At 42.5% G+C, this 6,452-nt stretch overlaps 1 non-coding gene across 1 annotated transcript; it reads left to right on the top strand.

The window, feature by feature from the left end:
• The first annotated feature begins 3,331 nt into the window (after positions 1–3,331).
• On the top strand, positions 3,332–3,460 carry LOC116906446. The gene has a single exon (XR_004388704.1). It is a non-coding gene; the product is annotated as a small nucleolar RNA SNORA17 (small nucleolar RNA).
• The last annotated feature ends 2,992 nt before the right edge of the window (positions 3,461–6,452 follow it).

Genomic DNA, 6,452 nt, shown 5'->3' with positions numbered 1-6,452 from the left:
CTTCCTGCACTCAGGACCTAACTCAAAGTTAATTACCTACCACAGATACCATGCGGAGGATTGAACATAGTGAAGATACGGAGTGTAGGTGGCATAAGCCTAAGATGGGAATTTCTGCTTAGGGGCCTCTGCCAGATTCCTCCTCTAATGTCCCCTTTCATCCCAGTGTTCAAAGCCACCACTGTCCTGTACCATTAGCACCACACTCTGCTTATCAATCTTTTCTTTTTCTCCTGGATTTTTTAAATTAAAGAAAGGAAAAAAGTGTTCCCCCATTCTTAGATTTCATCTTCCAACTACCATTGAAGTTCCAAGCGATGCACAATGCTTAGTGACCATTTCTGAATTGTTTTACTCATTTTCCTATGGGGGGGGTTCATATAAATGAATATTAATTCACTATCTCGCTATTAAGGTGGGACTTTTAGTGTTTTTTTAATTGTTTGATTCCTAACAGAACATATAGCACATACTGTGTGCTCAGTAAACATCTACTGAGTTTACAAGAATGAACATGGAAAATGAATCAGAAATGGTGTGAACATTTTTCAGATTATTACATTGTACCTAAACAAAAGGTGAGTTTGATGTGTTCACATTTATCAGTATTTCCAGTAAATACTATACATTCCATGTCTTGCCTTATAACCACTGTCACCTTGGATAATAAACAAAATTTCACTTATTTCAGTCTAACTGAGAGATTCTTTTCCCCATACCATTCATTTTATACTATTTGACTCACCATACTTATAATCTGAACAAAACAGTAATTTAATTAGCATGAACATTAAAACATTAAGGAGTGAATTCATATGTAGCATCATAGATGAATTGACTTTTATAGAATAGCACATGTCAAGCAAACTGAACAGTTTTTTTAGGTGTGTGTGTGTGTGTGTGTGTGTGTGTCTACAAGAGACCAGAGGTGTCAGATTGCCCTATGATAGTGGGTATTACAAGCAGTTGTGAGTCATCTGACATAGGTGCTAGAAATTAAACTCCAAAGACACACTCAAACGTAGAATAGTCACATTATGTTTCAGTAAATGTCCTCAGAGACTGGAAAGGATTCTAGGAAGTTTATTTTAGAAGGCAACATATGATTTCTACTTATATTTGATTTATTAGGTGAGATTAAATAACACACTATGGGGGCTGTATATAAACTAAATAAGATGGAGGATGTCAATACTACTATTTATTTGTATGTATGTTTAGCAAAATTCACAGAAGCAAAACCCCGGGCTATGATGAAGCAAAGGCTACAGAAACTCAGCAACAGTGTTTAGAAGCTGGAAAAGATGCACACAGTAAAACAACTGTGCTAGCTAAAAGACTATGTGAATGTCCCTTATTCCAACAATGTTCTCTGGAAATGATAGACAGTCCTATTTGTCTTTAAAAAAAAATAAAACATTTCTACTCCTGAGTAGTGGTACTGTCAACAGACGATATTGAAACCATCAATACATGCCAATGGGGTTAGCAGTACAGGTGGTGAGACACCCTATGGCTAAGGCAGGAAAAACAAAAACAAAAAAGAAAACAATCGAGTCAGGAAGTATATGTTGTGCGGGGATGAGTGGGAGAGCTAACCATGGAGAAGTGACTTGAGTAAAACAGAGGAGAAAACCAATAATTTACACCTCAGAGCCAGGATGTCTATGTTCACTGAAGTAAGAGCAAAAGCATCTGGCCAGCCACATTCTTTGAATACAAAAGTAGTTTATGCACATTATGTTACCAACGTATCCTTTGAAAATGCCAACCCAAGAGCTTGCCCCTGGCGAATAATTATTTACACGTTCCTTTCTTCTACAGGTAAAAGTTATTACTCAAGTACAGTTGGCCTGATGCTGAAATAAAACTGTGGAGAAACTAGCAGGCAAGGTCACTTCACAGAGAATTAATTAGGACACTCAGATATAAAGGGAATTTTCCAAGAAGGCATTCAACCCAAACTTTCTTAGGTCTATTCACTTAAGAGTTTACTAATGTTCGTTAGGAGTCTGCTCGGCACAGCTTTGGCAAGTCCCTGTTATAGGTTCAGAAACCACAATTGTCTTGGAGAGATGTAATGCTTCTACTGGCCCATACCTTATACAGGAACATAGACATGCACATAAAGTCAAACAAGGTAAAGACAATCAACATTTCAGGTGATTGTGCAAATCAAGTCTGTCCCCAGTTCAGTTTTATTCATGGACAGGATATAAATTGAAATAACTTTCAATTTCTCTAAAAATTTAAGACACACCAAATCTTCCTTTGGTAAGTGAAGAAATTACATTCAGCAAACACTCATTTAACAACCACTGTGCTCTGGGAGCTGGGGATGGAACACGTAAGTACTTCCCACCTGGAAAGAGCTCTCAAGCTAAGGAAATCTATTGGGAGAGATTTGTAGAGCTCGAGACATGGCAGACTAGCAAAGAGGACCATTACGTTTTGTTTGAACTGGAGAAGTACCTGAAGGAACAGCTCTTGGACAGAAAGAGCTTTATATACAAAATGTGAGGCATCTTATAGCATTTGAATAATGGTTCTGAAATGATGGTACTACATGTAAGTAGGACAGATTAAGGAATTATTCCAGGATCTTATGTGTGGTGTGTGAGAAACCAGAGTAGGCTGGGTAGTTCTGTTCATTTTGTTTTTTGTGTAAATCAAAAGAAACCTGTCCCTGCATTTGGTCCCCCATGCAAACACTTCCCTGCAGCCTTGGTCCTCCCCATGCATGAACCACACTGCACAACACATCTGCTTCCTCATCAAAGCCTCTGTTTTTCCTCACTTCCCATTGTTCAGTTCTTTCCCTAACTCACCTCGGTACTAGTATTTTCTTCAATATCTACAGATATATTTCCATACTGAAGAAATATACATGTTTCACAGCACCAACTCTAAGGCTGTTTATTCTCCTTCCTTCCCATCTCTTCCCCCTCCTCGCCTCTCCTCCCTTCTCCTCTTCCTACTCAAAGCACATAAACTCTTTAGAATATTGATCTAAATTCTTCCTTCCTGCACAACATAGCCAACAGCCTCTCTTTACCTTTATTCTTATTTTTGTATTATAAAGATAAATATTAAAGGTATATTTGTCATTGTCTCTCTTTTGTTAGCCATACAAATTATATAAAATAATGGCTTTTATTAAGACATCTAATGCATATGTTTATAATGTACTTTATCTAGTGATACTCCCCTTTATCTCTTGTTTACACAATATGATTCAAAAACACAAATATTACAAATATTACATGTTTTCTCTCAAATACATAATTGAGATTCCAATGGTAAGGGAAGGAGAATTAGAACAGATAATTGCCCTGCTTCTAGAGGCTTTGCAGGTGTGGTGGCTATATCATATGTGTCAGTAGGTGGCAGAGAGGAGAGAGACTCTGTCTAAGCTCAGTGTTCTGACCATGAACATCTGAATTATTAGTAAACTAAAAATCCCTGAAAGAAAAGACAAGAAAGAGAGAAAGAAAGAAAGAAAGAAAGAAAGAGAGAGAGAAAGAGAGAGAGAGAAATTAAAGAAAAGAAAAGAAAAATAGAAAAAGTGGGACAAGAAAAAAACAAAAAAGAAAGAAAAAAGAAAAAAACAAGTCTGAGACAACCACTAGTCCAGCGTCTGGGGGACCAGACAGAGAGCTAGATTGAGAGGTACCTGCCTGGGCCAGACAGGCTCCCAGGGTGGAAAGTGAACAAGAAACAAGAAGAACATCAGCTGGGACCAAGGGCCCTAGGTGGAAGTGAGCCTGAGACAGACTGACAAACCTCTCATGGAGCTACTGGATCCTGGGTGAGGAGACAGTCTGAGATGACTGCCCAGCGCCATGGGGCCCTGATAGAAACCTAGACTGAAATGACCATCAGCCCTGCTCCCTGCAGTCCTACAGAGGTGGGAGCAGACCTGAGATGATCCCTATCCGAGTCCATATTCATCAGCAGGACATAGAATTCCTGAGACCACTCCTGAGGACCCCAGACACTCAGAGAGTGGGGTGGAGGAGGTATTAAGAGAAGCAAGTAAGTGGTGGAGAAAAGAAAGAGAAAAAAAACAGAAAGACGTAGGCATATTGAAGAGTTGCTGAACTCAGTTTCAAGGATAGTGAGGAACAGTCTGATGTAAGTAGGCAGTGATGTCACCTGGGACCATGGTACGATCCTGTCCTGTGCTGCCACCTGGGGCCAAGTCTGAGTCCTTGGCCCTGAAGCAGCAGGAGTCTCGGACCATCCAAGTCCAAGTGGACATCATCACTAGTCTGGACTGCCATAAGGGGACATATTGATGTCTGAGGGCTGAGCAGGATTGGCCCCACCTCTTACCTGGGCATCACCGGAGATCTGGCCCTGGGAACATGAGATTAAGGAGAGCTAACCCTACCCCTAGCCAGCTACAGTACTCAAACATCCAAAAATTTCAGGTAAACCGGTCCCCAGCATGTGAGTGTGGAAACGCTGGCCCAGACACTCATCTCCCACATAGTGGCATAGATAAGGGAGAGATACACTCCCCATCCCCGTCTCTGACCACCTATAGCAGGTGGGAGACCTTGCCTTGGGGTCATGAGAACAGGAGAGCTGTCCTTGCCCCTTACCAGCTGCAGTACTCAGGAGAAGAACGTGCATCTTGCCTCAATAGCAGAGTAGAACTGAACCTGGTGGCAGGAACATTGGCAAGCTGGCGCCAAGGGTGTGAGCATTGGAGAGCTGACTCTGCCACTTGTCCACTGTGCAGTGATGTGGGCAAGAGACATGCCCCCTTCTTGCCCCTTGCCACGTTGGCAGGCGGCAAAACTGGCCCCAAGGTCATCAGAGCAGGAGAGCCTTCCCTGCCCCTCACCTACTACAGCACTCAGGAAAGTCTGTCCTGGACCTCGCCTGAGCAGCATAGTAGAGCTGGCCCTCTGGACGTGGGGTTTCAGGTGAGCTAACCCCAAGGGCATGAGCACAGTTCTGCCTCTTGTGAGCTGGGTGGTGGTGCAGATGAGGGAGAGATGCCTTCCTCCCCTCCCTCATTCCCTGCCACCAATGGCAATCAGGAGAGCTGGCCCCGGATCCTGAGAGTGGGAGAACTGGCCATGTCCCTCACCAGCTGCAATACGAGGGAGAGTGGGCCCTGCACCTCACCTGGGCAGCAGGGTAGAGATAGCCCTGGTTGCACAGATCGCTGGGTGAGCCGGACCCAGACCGCACGAGAGCAGGAGAACCTGTCAGGTGCAGATCCAAGGCTATAAATTGGCCCACCCCCACCATCTACCCCATCGTGAACTGCTGGAGTACAGGAAGGGGCCAGTCTAACAGATCCAAAACGGGAGGATCTCCATGACACAGGATAAGAACACGATACCTGAGAGGAACCTCAGTGAGAGTCCAGTGTTAGTGGAGCAGCAGAAGCCAGAGGTCTTATACCAGACCAAGGAGTCATTGCTATGAACACTTGCAAGCAAAGGAGTATGGACAAAGCGGTAAACTGTGGGACACTCTGTGACACGCTATAGCTTCCACAACAAGATTGTTTTTCTCCTTTGTTGTGGGGAAGGTGACAAGGATGGAGGACAAGTACAAGGGGGGATGAGTGGGATTGGGGTGCAAGATGATGTGAAATTCACAAAGAACCAATAAAACGTTTTTAAAAATTAAATTAAAATTAAATTAAATTAAAAATGCAAATTTATGACCTAATTTAATCCTCCGAGCCACCCTTTGTGAAAAAGATTCTCACTACTCCCATTTCACAGATGAGGAAACAAAAGCACCAAGAGGATCGAAGCTGTCTGGAGAGCACAGAGTTAGAGGGTGAAAAGCAGCGAGCTTTTAGAGTTCTTCACAGAGAGTCTGGAATCCGGTAATCCTGGATAAACCAATCAATCGTAGCGTGACTGATTCTCCACCTTCCGCCATGCTCCTTTGGTTCACTTACTGGGAATTCTCTCTCTATTTCCTTCCCCTTCTCTTCAACTGGATATGACCTTCCTTTGCAGCCCTCCTCATTTTCTTTTTGACATCCTCTCTTGTTCTAATAACATCCCACTGGTATTTTTATGTCACTTACCAGACTAATTTCCTCTCACACACAGACATCTTTTTTCTGAGAGATCTAACATGGGCATCATATTTGTTGGGGGACCTTTGACTCCTACATAGCACCCTGGCACAATGCCTTACCTGATGTGTCGGATAAATTTTTACTGTACTGATTTGTAAGATTATCAAAATACGTATTCTAGGACTCCGTTACAAGGAACCATTTTCATTTAAAAAAACAAACAAAAACAACAAACTAAAAAAAAATCTCACAATACCTGCTCCCAATTCCTTTTTTTTTTTTTTTAATCTTTTTTTTTTTTACACACTCCAAATTTTATTCCCCTCCTGGTCAACCCTCCTACAATTCCACATCCCATACCTCATCCCAAACCCCATGTCTCCACAAGGATGTC

This window comes from Rattus rattus, chromosome 7 (genome assembly GCF_011064425.1).
Source record: "Rattus rattus isolate New Zealand chromosome 7, Rrattus_CSIRO_v1, whole genome shotgun sequence".
Taxonomy (NCBI): Eukaryota; Metazoa; Chordata; class Mammalia; order Rodentia; family Muridae; genus Rattus; species Rattus rattus.
Note: the sequence above shows the minus strand (reverse complement) of the source record. Positions and strands in the feature narration are given on the sequence as shown.